Source organism: Macrobrachium rosenbergii, chromosome 20, assembly GCF_040412425.1.
Source record: "Macrobrachium rosenbergii isolate ZJJX-2024 chromosome 20, ASM4041242v1, whole genome shotgun sequence".
Classification (NCBI taxonomy): Eukaryota; Metazoa; Arthropoda; class Malacostraca; order Decapoda; family Palaemonidae; genus Macrobrachium; species Macrobrachium rosenbergii.
The window spans coordinates 18,900,412-18,917,500 of record NC_089760.1 but is presented as its reverse complement, the minus strand read 5'-3'; the positions used below and the strand labels follow the sequence as shown (position 1 = coordinate 18,917,500).

Below are 17,089 nucleotides of genomic sequence, written 5' to 3'. Positions count from 1 at the left end.
TAAATAAAGAGCAGTGTAATGTCTCTGATCTGGTTTCCCTGGGAAAGGCAGATAGGGATTTCCATCTGAAATTCCCATGCAGAACGTATTTTACACATAATCATACCCTCAAAAACAGTAAGTAGGTGTTACGAACTCAGGTGACAACGTAAGAGTCAACTGAACCCTTGGAAAGAATAAATGACTTGTATTTACTCTTTTTAAAGACACAATTGATGTGTGAACCTGTGTAATTATTTGTACAGGGTGCCCCACAAAAACAAGGAAATTTTAGATTTACATTATGTATTTTGCACAGTGTTGGCTGGCTCAGAGCCAATACTCCTAACTTCACTGAACCTAACGAATGTCTCTCAAATGGTCCAGGTCTCAACGTAATGGATTTTACCATGTGGGGTTTACTGTTACTTCAACTTCAATTACAGAGGAGAGAGGTCGCAGACTTACAGTCCTTAAAAACTCTTAATGGAAGCTTGGCCGTCTACGTCGTTGTGCAGCTGCCCACGGAAAGCATTTTGAACACCACATCTAACATTTGTGTTTTTGTTCTGTTTTAACAATGTTTCAGTTAACAACAACTGTTGTCTGTTTCAAACAATTAAATAAACTATACCAAATTACCTGGTTTTTTGTGGGGAACCCTGTAGTTGGTAGCGATCGTATGTAAATGTCTTTTTAAGTTTGAAATTTCTACGTTTGAAATATGTATTGTTAGCTTTAGTATTTTTATAGACTTGGCATTATTGTCAACATTACCGTAGTTACTATGTTAGCATGAAATTAAGATGTAGAAAAAGAGCACGTTTATCGATGTAGTTTTGAATTACAGTTACAGTGATCCATTGTCCCAGTGAAAAGGTTTTAACTAAATGCGTTTACTCCCTGTAGCATCTGAAATTCACAATTCATTACACAGAGCCTCTAAAATCGTTGTTAAATCTGTGCGCTCTACTCTCTTTCGAAAGGTTGTTTTGAAAACACATTTTAAAACAGGAGTGAATATCCATATCACTCTTCTGAGACTCACTCCCAACCATCACCTATTGTCTTTACTGGCAAATACCTTCAAGAATTATCTATACTTATTTCTACAATACTACAATTCCTCCCATTTCTTTGTCTCTATATATCATTATTGGCCTCCTTTTGCAAACGTTGTATTTGTAGTTCAGTTAATAACACAGTACCTTATGGAAAACCTAAGTCACTCTGCAGTCTCTCTCCAAAATCTCTTACGCTTCCTTCGATACGAGTATGGATAAGTAACGCACCCTTGCTTTAAAGCCACTTCTGTAACAAACTCACATTTATATATTCTAAAATAAACGTCATTTTTATCATGAAAACTCCCAATGACCCTAAAAACCTTCGCTCCTCAATATATGTGTTCATCCCCTTCCTCATTTGGCCTATCTATCAGTGCTCTCAACGAGTGGTCCAGGAATTACTCATATAGCATTTTACATTTTCTGTCAACTTTCTAAACATGTGTTTCATTCAGTCCAAAATTAGTTAAGTTCCTTTTTTTGCCTGTGTCTCCAGTGCTCTCTACTGTCAATGCTCCAACTGTCTTTCTTTCTCAAAACCATACCATGAGCCTTCCCAGATGTACTTCGTAACGTTATGGGTCTAAAATGCATGCTCTCACCCCAATCATCTACTTTTTAATGAGACTAAACACTTATTTCTCCTGCTCATTTCTCAGAACACATCCCCCACCCCCAACCTCTCAACTCTGCAGACACAATTTACGTTTATTAGTCATCTGCTTAGTTACTCTCACCATTATACCACAACCTCTCAGTTCGTCTTTGGAGGAGTGGAGAGCTTTCGACTGGCATGCTGTTGGCCCCGTTCGACTCTCCGAGCCGCCAAAGAAGAATTAGAGGAATTCATTTCTGGTGATAGAAATTCATTTCTCGTCATAATGTAGTTCGGATTCAATCTGTAGGTGTTGCTAAGTAACCAGTAGGTTCTTAGCCACGTAAAAATAAGTCTAATCCTTCAGGCCACCAGCTGTTAACCAGCTCAGTGGTCTGGTTAAACTCACTTAATAACCACAACTCACTTATAACTCATCTATTCCAAGATGCTTTTCCAGTCTTCAGTATCTTAATTACAAACTTTTCTTTCTTAACAGTCCCTCCTTCTTTATTGAAATTTGTTTTTCTCTATCCTTCAAAACACTATTACATCATATACAAAGTAGTATACTCTTCAGATAACATCTTCCATTTGGTTCTTTTGTTTTAAGACCTTATGGCAAACTGAATTTTTTTCTCTACACATCTTAAGGGATTTTTCCACACCGTAAATACTTGTCCTACGCATTTTCAGTGTATTCCTTCATTTCCTTCTATTTTCTTGGCCTAGTCATAGTACACACAAACATATAATACACACACACACATATATACATACACACATACATTATATATATATAATTTATATATGTGTATATATATATATATATATATATATATATATATATATATTTATATATATATATATATACACACACTTTTTACAAGATACATATGTAATTTTAATAGCCACAATGTCCTTTTAATTTTTTCGAATTCTTCATATTTCTTCCACTTGGATCTTAAGGCTTTGTAGTGACAAGCGTATCCAAACAAAGCGCGAAGAATTCGAGAAAGTTAAGAGGGCATTATTACTACATATATACTGTATATATATAAATAAATAAATATATATATATATATATATATATATTATATATATATATATATATATATATATATATATATATATATATATATATATATATATATTGTGTGTGTGTAATCAGTTTTATACAGTTTTATGTCCAAAATTATAAACAATGAACATAAACCTGACAACAGGCGTAAGAAAATTTTTTGGGGACATCATATGACGTTAATTAGTTCCGAATTAGTTGGATCTCTTCTCCCACACAAAGACTTATTTTTAGAGTTTTGGTGCTGAAATTTCATCTATAATTACCTGGAAAAGCAGTTTACCTGGAAATCAACCAGTTATATCATTTCCAAGAATCCGATATCAAGTGCTAGCAATAAATGGTCTTTATTACGTGGATTCCTCTTGAGAAATTTTCCATTACTTTTATCAATAAAGAATGAAAGGGATACTTTAAACAGACGTTTCTCAAGCATTATTGGTGTCCTTAAAGCTTTAATAACTAGTCTAGCACAGTTACTGTTTTTTTTTTTCTTTTAAGTTTCATGGCTAGGGTGAAGGTGAACAGTAACTTCAGTTCAGTATATGTGGCGAAATTCCATTTACTTAATTAACTCCTGAAAGTTTTATCTCTGGGCTGTTAACTTGAATATATCAGTATTATTCTCTCTCTCTCTCTCTCTCTCTCTCTCTCTCTCTCTCTCTCTCTCTCTCTCTCTCTCTCACACACACACACACACAAGTACTGAATGTGATTTCCCTCTCTCATAAATTTAGAAATGAAATACTTCCCCTTTTTCATCATTTTAATTTGTGGAATGAACTATGCTAATTTCGTGCATTAGGATACTTAAAAGTATAATTCGGTAAAATTATACTTTAACGTTAACATAAAACATTCGTTGCACAACGGCCAAAATGTGGTATTATCTGAAACAGCATTATAACGTAAAATGTCTTGAGGAATTACGTCTAACCCGTTATTTGATAATTCCAAGATTACCGTTACTTCTTATTCCATCTATAGAAGGAAGCAATTTCGCTGGCAAAATTCCCATTGGTTACAGTTTTGTGAGGATTTCTGCTGGAGGAAGCGTTGTGATAAGGATCAAACTGCATATGAAGCGGAAATTTAACACGGAAACTGCACACCTTCCTGAGATATGGCGGTCAAAATGCAAATGCTGGTCTCTAACATACCAGAGGAACGCCGGTTCTTTCTCTGGTGTTCACAGATTTTCTGCATTAAAGATATGTGTACAGACTTTTTTTGTATATTTTGCATATTTACAAAAAAACGCAAAAAACTGAATGCTATGAATAAGATTTTTAAAAGAGGACAAATAAGTTACAATTTTACTTATATATATAAGTTTATACACACACACACACACACACACACACATATATATATATATATATATATATATATATATATATATATATATATATATATATATATATTATACATACATATATAGATATATTTTTACTGAAAAATATATTTTCCAGTGTAACCTCTCTATATTGTTTTCTAGGTCAATTTCATGGAGGAATGAACACTTTTGAAGGAATTTCATTTCCCCTGTGGTGTGACTTGAATCACGAAAATTAATTTTAACAATGTAAGCTAACCTCAAACTAAAAAAAAAGCTTTTATTGCAAGTTTTAAAGCAATGAAGAAACAACATTATTGCACTGCGGTGAAAAGGCAGATAGACAAAAAGACAGAAAGTTTATATGGTATTTTTCCAAGTTTGAATTTGTAACCAAATGCACTCATGAAATCGGACGGATACAGTGCAAAATTTGGAGGTTGAAATACCTATTAGAGATCAGAATCGTAACTAATGCTCCCTTCCCAACTTCGGTACGCTATCACAAAGTGGCTATAATTCAGAGAGGCTATAATGTTTCGGAAGTGGTGGAACCTATTGCGCGAATAAAAGTAATTAAACAATTTCCGAACGATATATCAGGAAACATAACAAATGACAGGCCATTATTTTTCGCATTCTACTGGGGATACATATTTTTAAAGCACTTGTATGCATATGGGTCTCTTTCTCTCTTTCTCTTGAAAACAAGGAAAGAATAATTTCAATAATTTCAACAAAAGCATTCTTACATCTCAGATAACCCAACCTTCATATTCTACGAGCCTTACCAAAACTGATATTTTACAGCATATGAAATAAAAAAAAAAACTTTACTACTCGAGTTAAATTTCAAAAGTAGAGTCTTGACGACCTCATGCATTTCTTGCTTTCCCTTATTGGATCCTGGCTTTCCCTAACTTCAGTAGTTTATACAAATAATTCTACTGACAAACTCGATTATTCCTTATTTGTCACCTCCTACATTATTCGTGGCTTCGCACAGAATATTAGCATTATCTTGCACCCCGGAAAGAGAATAATTTGCTATTTGCATTGTTTGGGCATCTGTAAGTTGGACACCTAAAAAGTCAAATTTTCCTGTCCTCAGCAACTTGTCGTAGGAACAGAAAATTAATCAAAATCGAAGGTGAAAAGTTACGAAGTAATCTTTGGAAGCAGAAAATTACAACATTTTGTAAAAGCTGTCAAATGGATAGTGCCTGTTAAAGAACAATATATAGAGTTTTACAGCAACATAAAGTTGCGAGCAACTGAAAAAGTCGTCGAACACGGAGATCACTTTAGCCAGCCACTCAATCATGAGCTGAACGATTATTCATATTATAACGGAAACGAAAAACAATATTAAAGCACAACGCTGAGAGAGAGAGAGAGAGAGAGAGAGAGAGAGAGAGAGAGAGAGAGAGAGAGAGAGTTTTACATGGTATTTTTCCAAGTTTTAATTTGAAACTAAGCACATGAAATCGGACGGAATACAGGGCAATCATAACTAATGTTGCCTTCCCAACTTCGGTTCACTATCGCAAAGTGGCTATAATTCAGAAAGGCTACAATGTTTCGGAAGTGGTGGAACCTATTGCGCCAATAAAAGTAATTAAACAATTTCCCAACGATGTATCAGGAAAAATAACAAATGACGGGCCATTATTATTCGCATTCTACTGGGGATGCATATTTTTAAAATACTTGTATGTATACGGCTTGCTCTCTCTCTCTCTCTCTCTCTCTCTCTCTCTCTCTCTCTCTCTCTCTCTCTCTCTCTCTCTGTGCAAGAAGTGAGTGCAATCATTTCAACAAAAGCAATTTTATATTTCACCCTTCATTTTCTACGAGCCCTAGCAAATGTGACATTTTAGGACGCACTAACATGAGCCATTAAGGATGAAATAAAAACGAAACACTTTCTTACTTGTGATAAATTTCAAAAGTATAGTCTTGAAGACCTCACGCATTTCTTGCTTTCTCTTACTGGATACTGGCTTTCCCTAACTTCGGTAGTTTATTCAAATAATTCTATTGCTAAACTCGATTATTCCTTATTTGCGCCTCGCTGCATTACTCGTGACTTCGCATGGAATACTAGCATTATCGCCCACCCCGGAAAGAGAATAGTTTGCTATTTGCATGGTCTGGGCAACTGTAAGTTGGACACGTAGAACGTCGAATTTTCTTGGCTTAAAAGACACGTCGTAGGAAACGAAAATTAGCTCAAAACGAAGGTGAAAAGTTGCAAAGTGATCTTTGGACACAGAAAATTATGAACGTTTTGTAAAAGCTATCAAATGGATAATACCTTTTAACAAACAACAATATATATACTTATATGTTTCATGAGAATGAAAAAAACGTCGAACATGGATATGTTACTCCAGCCAACCATTCATTCATGAGATAGACGATTTTTCATTTTATAACAGAAACGAAAAACAATATAAAAGCATAACGTTGGAGAGAGAGAGAGAGAGAGAGAGAGAGAGAGAGAGATTTATAAGGTATTTTTCCAAGTTTTAATTTGTAACCAAACATCCATGAAATCGGACGGAATACAGTGCAAAATTTATCGGTTGAAATATCTGATAGAGGTCAAAATCATAGCTAATGTTCCCTCCCCAACTTCGGTTCACTATCGCAAAGTGGCTATAATGCAGAGAGGCTATATGTTTCGGAAGCGGTGGAACCTATTGCGCCAATAAAAGCAACTGAACATTTCCGTACGATATTTCAGATAAATAACAAATGGCAGGACATTATTTTCCTCACCTACTGGAAATGTATACTTCTAAAGTTCTTTCATGTGAAGGGGTCTCTCTCTCTCTCTCTCTCTCTCTCTCTCTCTCTCTCTCTCTCTCTCTCTCTCTCTCTCTCTCTCTCTCTCTCTTGCAAAGGATGAAAGAAATTAATATAATCATTTCAACCAGAGCACTATATTTTGAATAAGCCTGCCTTCATTTTCTACAAACCCTACCAAACATGGTATTTTAGTAGGTACTGACATACAACCAAATGGATAGAAAAAAAAGCTTATTTTATGCAGTAAATTTAAAAAGTGTAATCTTGATGACTTCATGCACTACTTGCTTTCTCTTACTGGATGCTATCTTTTATTGACATTAGTAGTTTATTCAAATAATTCTACTGTCAAAATTATCCCTTATTTGCGACCTCCTACATTACTCGTGACCTCGCATGCACTAATAGCATTATCGTGAACTTGAATAGAGAATAGTTTGCAATTTGCATGAGTCAGTAAGATACATAAAATAATTCAAAATCGAACGTGGAGAGTTGAATTGTAATCTTTGGACACAGAAAATGATAAAGTTTTTGTAAAAGCTGTCAAATGATTAGTACCTCCTAACAAACAACTGTATATATAGTTTTACAGTAATATAATGTTTTATGCAACTGATATGAATTTGTTATTCCAGTCAACCATTCAGGCATGACCCTGATGACTTTGTTTCTTCTTATGTGACTACTAATAACAGACACTGAAAAAATGGTGCACGTGTTTAAGATGAGATCTTTGGTTAACACTAATCAAGACATCTGTAAAAATAATGGGTCACAATTTTCTGACTGAACATGAAAATTATGGATGTCAAATAGATGTCGGAAAACTCTTTGGTGTCTTTTTTGAGTCTCGTGTTCCACTGACCTTAACAATTAAGGGGAAAAATCTAACATGAATTGTTGACAATAGGAGGGACAAATTTATTCTCCCTCTCTCTCTCTGTCTGTTAAAAGACCGTTCAAGTTAATGAGTTACGAGACAGAACTGACTCAAATTAAAATTCTTTCGAGGTATTGAGAATCAGTCAAAAAAAAAAAAATAGAAAATTATACATAAAAATAACAAAACAACAAAACGTCGATCACAGGCGTGAACAAAATACTGAAATTATTTTTCTCACCATTTGTACAGCTGTTTTACACCATATTCAATAGTTTTCTATCCAAATTCATGCATTAAATACATTAAATATATTAAAAAAAAATAACACTTACAGCATTCTTCTGTTGCTGTCATATTAAGTCATTTGTTGCCCGCCCTCATCTTCCTCACTCTTTTATTTACATGCAGTGCAGGAGATGCCATTAGGATAATGACATCTCTCGAAGTGGAGAAAAGTAGGGAGAAGAGCACTCACGTCTGGATGATCTGTTTAAATGACGAATGGAGTCGTTAGCTTTGAGTAGGAAACATTAAATGAAGAGGTTTGGATATGAATTTTAACATTCTGATGCGTTAAAAAGGATGTTTTCAGATCCTCGATTTATATTTCATATTTTTTTTAAGCTGTCGTTAACCGAAAGACGTCAGAATTTGACTGACTTTTCTAGAGCAATGAATATTAGTATGGGCACTGAGAAAGTAGATGTAGCTGAATAGTAAAAGTGTTTTGGCATAAACTTACTGGATGATAGTAGTGTGAGAGAAGAGAGGACTCGCCGCTTAAAGTGAAGCAAAGAATGTGGGAAGGTAAATAAAAAAAAATTGGAAGAGAAGTGCAGTATTTATAAGGTCAGAGATGGAATTTATGAAGGGACTGGTTAGCCAACTACGTTTTATAGATCTAAAATGTAGATGCTGAAAGTAAATGAGAAAAAATTTTGAAACCACCGAGATACATTATTTGCATAAAATAATGTCTAGCAGGAGGATTTGGAGTCTGAGAAATAAGGGGATACATAAAAATGGTAAAAAGCTTAAAATAGCCAACAAAATGGATTAGAGAATTTTGAGGTAGTTTCGTCACGTGGAGAATATGACTGGTGAAAAAATATAATATGGAAGTCTTAGAGCAGTGGTTCTTAAACTTTTTTGCCTTGCGCCCCCCTCTGCATTATGTATAGACCCCACGCCCCCCACCCCTGAAATTTTTGCCAACTATAATCTATAAACAATATGCTGTCTATTTGTATGCTATTATACTTATCATAACAATAAAAGACAATTCATAAACAAGATTTGAAATTAAAATTGACTTATATTTTGAATTTTTGGCATGTTTTGAGATAGTGATTAGAAAATATGTGGAAGCAGCGATAACGTTTTTGGCAATTTTGTAAGTAACATCACAAATAAAAAAAAATAATTGGCACCATCTGGCAACTCCTCTTGTGCCCCCCTTGGAAGCTTCTGGCGCCCCCCAGTTTAAGTATCACTGTCTTAGAGGAAGTATGAAAATAATACAGAATATGTGCATGATACACTGACGAGGAAAACCCGCTGGAATGGAATGGACTCACATCCAGAAAGTGTGAGTGTTCGAAAGAATGAAAGGAATGGAACAGTATGCGCAGATCAGTTCGATACAGCGCTGAAGAGCCTTTCGCGTAGGTGTATGGATTAGGTATATTACGCAAGAATTTTGAACAGGGGCCTCATTAGTGGATCAGTGTCCATATTATATATGTATGTATTTATGTATATATACATACAGTATATATAATTATATATATATATAATATAATATATATATGTATATATATGTATATATACATAATATATATATGTATATATATATATATATATATATATATACTGTATATATATAAAGGGTGGGTATGTAAGCATGTGTTCATATGTCTATTTATGTGTGCATTTCACATTACGTTCTCATTTGGCTTTTATCCCAGCACAAAGGCCAGTCGGAGAATAAAGCCATATATCTCTATTTATGATTTCGAAGCTGACGCGATCCGAATCACTGAGGCGTTTGATGACCAACTAAACAGGTTTCCATTGGAACTCTTGCCTCCCCGCTCTGATATTCGCCTGTAATGATAATTCGGACTTTTAGCTTCTTGTCCATCAAAAGTAAAGTTTTCCAATGAGATCAGTAATGGAGTTTTACTGATGAAATTATAACCTTACGTGGAATATTGACTTTGGCGCAAACTGTGTTCTTTCATTTCTTGTTCCTTGAGTTAAAATTATATTTACGCTACAGTTATTTTTTTGTGGACTCCATTTCTGTTGCTGTCTTTTTACTCCAGGCTTACGATAAAAATTGAAGAAACTCTCTCTTAGATCTTTGGGACATCAATTTATTTCGGTTCTTGAAGAAATCGACCACGGATTCCAATGAGCACAGAATCCAAAAATAATTCTGTGTAGATTTTGTCCTCGACATGACCGTGGTAATCATCACTATAATCCTTAACTGAAAGGAAGATAGAAATATTGACTTAGCCAACAGAACTATTTTGCCCATTACCGCAACGACATTAGTGCGCTTTCAAGATGCTGTTTACGGTACTTGGAAGCTGAACATAGTGCGTGTACTCGGGTTCAATTATATAACGCAACAGGGCAGTAACCTGTTCGGTGACTTTGCCGGTAATGTGCGACCTTATTTAAACTAACCTTATGAGAATCTAGCAGACTTAGTGGTCCGATACACTTATTTACAACAACAATAACAGTACCAATGACAAGTTGAAACTTTGTGTGCACGTTGTATTTGTAAACCCAAGTAAAGAACCATGCACTCAACCGTAATCTACTGATGCCATGGCAGACTCAGCAAATGGGGGTTCCTCGTAATGCAATCGACATTGACACCGAGCGTCCGAGCGATAATCCGATTTCCCTCATCCTGGTGGAATGTGGGTCGGTTACATGATTCGTCCATTCGTCTACGGATGGAGTATTTTCGTTTCGTCCGTCCCATACGAAAAAATGTAAAATAGTAGTTCATAACACGGATTTTTAAAAGAAGGAGTATCCTGCTTAGAGAAGGACAATTTTTTCTCAGAAACAGAAGAGTAAATCAACTTATGTGAATAACAGAACTTTAATATTAAACTGCATAACTATGAAAAGATTAACAATGCTGTCGAGTAATTGATGGTAAGTTAGGTGGAATATTCAATAACAGTTCATATCACTGAGTTTTATAGCTGTTTTAACTTCATAAAAGTGATGACAAGTCAGAAAATGCAACCTCCCAAAACCAGTCGGGGGAAAGAAGATACCAACTTGGCGGTTTCCGTTGGTTTTCATTACCCTCCTCTCCTGTCTTTTCCTTCTTATTCTTAAGAGGGAAAAATCTTTTTTCTTCATCTCTTGTCCAAACGAGACCAAATTTACCTCTGATTCATTTGACATGGATATGAAATACTCTATACCTATCCTTATGCTCCTCTATGTTATCAATCATCAGCCTACTTTATAGCCCGAGGATTCAACCTCGGGTAAACCTTAGATACTAATAATTTAACAAAAATTCTTGATTGTTGATACTATCTCATGTTGTCTGTATGTCTTGTAAGTCATAGGTCATGAATTACAGATATGTCTTAACCTAATCATTGTCTACTGATTATCTTTCTTGATTTCAAAAACGTAACCTTAAATTAATTCCTGACATTTCAATCCATCGTTAGAAGAACTAAGGTTAGACAAAAAAAATCACTAGACATCACACTACCAGAACCATTGGTTCCATTAAACGCTTATTAATATGTTAACCAGTTCTCCTAATTGCAATTTATGAGGAACCATACCTTCAGCAGTTCTACTGCTTCACATTTCAGCATCATAAGGAATTAGTAGATTATTAGTCTTGAATTCCTGACATTATGCAAAAGCCTAAATTTGAGGCGCACTTTCATTATTCATAAGCTAATAAGGTATAAAAATTATTTTGAAAACCTACCATCCATAAACATAACTTGAAAATACCGGACACTTTTTTATCGCTAACATTTCTAGAGTCAAGTCCTTTCCGACATTTGTCAGGCAAACAATTCTAAAATGCATTTTTCCAGAGCTGAGTTGCGGGAACATTTTATCAAAACCCTCGATGACATTGCTGCATGACGGCACTTCGCAAATTTATGCTGAGGGATTTATTTTTTTCCTCGCGAAACAGATTTCATTTGAGTCGTGTTAGGCCTGAAAAAATATTCACTGTTCCTAACGAATGAGACAAACCGCCAGCGGAAAAATTTGTGGCGACGTGAATTCATGATTTCCGGCTGAAAGGATTTGGGAATGCTTTGCTATTCATCTGCGGTGACTCTCTGCTCGAAAGAATAAGTCGAACGAAAGATAATTGGATTTTTGAAGATAAATTCATCTTTGTTATGTTACGACAGGAGAAAACTTTCAAAAGACTCTGATTTTGCGTAAGAAACGCCACGAATAAATTTTGGTTTTCAGGTTCTGCAGGGCACAGATGTCTGGTAAAAAGTAATATTGTGAAAATAGAAAAGGGTTCAATGAAAGTAGTAAGAAATTTTATCACAGAATGCTTCAACAATCTGCCTAAAAAATTTTACTTTTGTTTTGATCATCATCAACAAAAAGAGATACTATCAAACATTCCAGCAACTCCAGAAAGCATACCGCACAATGTGCCTGCAGAAAAGATATGTGAAAAAACATAAGTCGTCACCAAAGTTATCTAAGACTTGACGTAGAAGCCTTCTTTATTGATAATAGATAGAGATTTTCATTTGGCTCTGATAACGATGATAATAAAAGGAAACCTTTCCTGAATATGGAAGACTGTTTTCGAGACAAAATCGGGTAAATAATACTAGGGAGACGAAGGACCAATATTTTCGTGACAAAATCGGGTAAATAATACTAGAGAGACGAAGGGTCAATATTTTCGAGACAAAATCCGGTAAATAATACTAGGGAGACGAAGGGCCAATATTTTTTTGAAAAAATCGGGTAAATAATACTAGAGAAACGAAAGGCCAACATTTTCGAGACAAAATCGGGTAAGTACTACTAGGGAGACGAAGGGCCAATATTTTCGTGAAAAAATCGGGTAAATAATACTAGAGAGACGAAGGGCCAATATTTTCGAGACAAAATCCGGAAAATAATACTAGGGAGACGAAGGGCCAATATTTTCGAGACAAAATCCGGTAAATAATACTAGAGAAACGAAGGGCCAATATTTTCGTGAAAAAATCGGGTAAATAATACTAGAGAGACGAAGGGCCAATATTTTCGAGACAAAATCCGGAAAATAATACTAGAGAGACGAAGGGCCAATATTTTCGAGACAAAATCCGGAAAATAATACTAGGGAGACGAAGGGCCAATATTTTCGAGACAAAATCCGGAAAATAATACTAGAGAGACGAAGGGCCAATATTTTCGAGACAAAATCCGGAAAATAATACTAGGAGACGAAGGGCCAATATTTTCGAGACAAAATCCGGAAAATAATACTAGGGAGACGAAGGGCCAATATTTTCGAGACAAAATCCGGAAAATAATACTAGGGAGACGAAGGGCCAATATTTTCGAGACAAAATCCGGAAAATAATACTAGGGAGACGAAGGGCCAATATTTTCGAGACAAAATCCGGAAAATAATACTAGAGAGACGAAGGGCCAATATTTTCGAGACAAAATCCGGAAAATAATACTAGGGAGACGAAGGGCCAATATTTTCGAGACAAAATCCGGAAAATAATACTAGGGAGACGAAGGGCCAATATTTTCGAGACAAAATCCGGAAAATAATACTAGGGAGACGAAGGGCCAATATTTTCAAGACAAAATCCGGTAAATAATACTAGAGAAACGAAGGGCCAATATTTTCGTGAAAAAATCGGGTAAATAATACTAGAGAGACGAAGGGCCAATATTTTCGAGACAAAATCCGGAAAATAATACTAGGGAGACGAAGGGCCAATATTCTCGAGACAAAATCCGGTAAATAATACTTGAGAAACGAAGGGCCAATATTTTCGTGAAAAAATCGGGTAAATAATACTAGAGAGACGAAGGGCCAATATTTTCATGAAAAAATCGGGTAAATAATACTAGAGAAACGAAGGGCCAATATTTTCGTGAAAAAATCGGGTAAATAATACTAGAGAGACGAAGGGCCAATATTTTCGAGACAAAATCCGGAAAATAATACTAGGGAGACGAAGGGCCAATATTCTCGAGACAAAATCCGGTAAATAATACTAGAGAAACGAAGGGCCAATATTTTCGAGACAAAATCGGGTAAATAATACTAGAGAGACGAAGGGCCAATATTTTCGAGACAAAATCCGGAAAATAATACTAGGGAGACGAAGGGCCAATATTTTCGAGACAAAATCCGGAAAATAATACTAGAGAGACGAAGGGCCAATATTTTCGAGACAAAATCCGGAAAATAATACTAGAGAGACGAAGGGCCAATATTTTCGAGACAAAATCCGGAAAATAATACTAGGGAGACGAAGGGCCAATATTTTCAAGACAAAATCCGGAAAATAATACTAGAGACGAAGGGCCAATATTTTCGAGACAAAATCCGGAAAATAATCAAAAATAATACTAGGAGACGAAGGGCCAATATTTTCAAGACAAAATCCGGAAAATAATACTAGGAGACGAAGGGCCAATATTTTCGAGACAAAATCCGGAAAATAATACTAGGGAGACGAAGGACCAATATTTTCAAGACAAAATCCGGAAAATAATACTAGAGAGACGAAGGGCCAATATTTTCGAGACAAAATCCGGAAAATAATACTAGGGAGACGAAGGGCCAATATTTTCGAGACAAAATCCGGAAAATAATACTAGAGAGACGAAGGGCCAATATTTTCGAGACAAAATCCGGAAAATAATACTAGGGAGACGAAGGGCCAATATTTTCGAGACAAAATCCGGAAAATAATACTAGGGAGACGAAGGGCCAATATTTTCGAGACAAAATCCGGAAAATAATACTAGGGAGACGAAGGGCCAATATTTTCGAGACAAAATCCGGAAAATAATACTAGGGAGACGAAGGGCCAATATTTTCGAGACAAAATCCGGAAAATAATACTAGGAGACGAAGGGCCAATATTTTCGAGACAAAATCCGGAAAATAATACTAGGGAGACGAAGGGCCAATATTTTCAAGACAAAATCCGGAAAATAATACTAGAGAAACGAAGGGCCAATATTTTCGAGAAAAAATCCGGAAAATAATACTAGAGAGACGAAGGGCCAATATTTTCGAGACAAAATCCGGAAAATAATACTAGGAGACGAAGGGCCAATATTTTCAAGACAAAATCCGGTAAATAATACTAGAGAAACGAAGGGCCAATATTTTCGTGAAAAAATCAGGTAAATAATACTAGAGAGACGAAGGGCCAATATTTTCGAGAAAAAATCCGGTAAATAATACTAGAGAAACGAAGGGCCAATATTTTCGAGACAAAATCCGGTAAATAATACTAGAGAAACGAAGGGCCAATATTTTCGAGACAAAATCCGGTAAATAATACTAGAGAGACGAAAGGCCAATATTTTCAATATGAAAAATCGGGTAAATAATACGAGACGAAGGGCCAAATTTTCGTGAAAAAATCGGGTAAATAATACTAGAGAAACGAAGGGCCAATATTTTCGAGACAAAATCCGGTAAATAATACTAGAGAGACGAAGGGCCAATATTTTCGAGACAAAAATCCGGAAAATAATACTAGAGAAACGAAGGGCCAATATTTTCGAGACAAAATCCGGTAAATAATACTAGAGAAACGAAGGGCCAATATTTTCAATAGAGACAAAAATCCGGAAAATAATACTAGAGAGACAAAATTCTCGAGACAAAATCCGGTAAATAATACTAGAGAAACGAAGGGCCAATATTTTTGACAAAATCGGGTAAATAATACTAGAGAGACGAAGGGCCAATATTTTCATGAAAAAATCGGGTAAATAATACTAGGGAGACGAAGGGCCAATATTCTCGAGACAAAATCCGGTAAATAATACTAGAGAGACGAAGGGCCAATATTTTCGAGACAAAATCGGGTAAATAATACTAGAGAGACGAAGGGCCGATATTTTCGAGACAAAATCGGGTAAATCATACTAGGGAGACGAAGGGCCAACATTACCCCATGTCAATAATATGAAGAATGGAGGATAGCTACAGTATTATTCCTCTGACGAACAATGGCATAACATAATTCTGTCTAACGTAAAGGTTGGTGGAGGCCTTTTGATATTTTTATCACAAAAATAAAAGCAATAACAGAGAAACAAACAAACATTACTTTCGTACTCGTAAGTAAAGGCACGAAACATGTGAACGACCAGAAGCAAATTACAAGCAACGATTAAGCAGGATTCAAATCAAGACGGAAAATTAAATAGCGCACGCCACGAATTAAGAATGGAAAATATATCTTTATTACCTAAGGTTGATATAAGATCCTCGGAGAAAAAATAGAAACCGTCACAATATGTTTAACAGAGAGAGAGAGAGAGAGAGAGAGAGAGAGAGAGAGAGAGAGAGAGAGAGAGAAATTTGCTTATAAAAGTTTAACTGTTCATGCGCTATCAAGTTATCCTTCGGGAAAATCATTTACATTTACGCAATTTTGTAAGTTTAGTATAAAATTTCTAAATAAAAAAAGCCCACACACACAAATACACAATAAGAATAAGTAAAAAAAAAACATCATACCGTAGGCCTATAGCTGTTTCCTACACAAACGTAGTAAAAAAGGATGTATTATATTTTATAACGTCAAGTTACAGTTGATGGTCATGTTTAATTTTACAAGTATTCAGCTACTGATTATTTGTACATTTCAGTCATATGCTAAGAAAAAAAACAAAACGACCAAAAATAAAAGGCCTCAATGAAAAGTTGAACTTAGCCAAAAGCAAGAATATCTCCACTGCACCATATAACTATTGTCAAAATGAAATAGTACAGATAAATCTATTTTGTTTTGCCCTACACAAAATTGCAACAAATTGCCTTTCCTATGACACTTCGTTATTGCTATTCATACAACTATTGCGAAGTAAAGTGTCGGAATAACCATACACAAATTGCATTGGATTTCACGCCTCAGGGAAGGGAGAAATAAAGAGTGAGAGAGGGAAACATATGTATTTGTCTGTACTGTACATGCGAGAGAAAATTATCCTCAACTGAAAAATAACTTTTATAATATTACGCAAGGAAACTCAAAGTACTGATAAAATATAGATACTAAAATGTGTAACGGATATGAGA

At 35.2% G+C, this 17,089-nt stretch overlaps 1 long non-coding RNA gene across 1 annotated transcript in view; it reads right to left on the bottom strand.

The window, feature by feature from the left end:
• Positions 1–17,089, bottom strand: part of LOC136848917 (uncharacterized) — a 220,222-nt gene that overhangs the window by 64,002 nt on the left and 139,131 nt on the right. The window contains exon 4 of the long non-coding RNA XR_010856179.1: positions 8,091–8,244. This is a non-coding gene — a long non-coding RNA (uncharacterized lncRNA). The remainder of the gene's footprint in view (positions 1–8,090; positions 8,245–17,089) is intronic.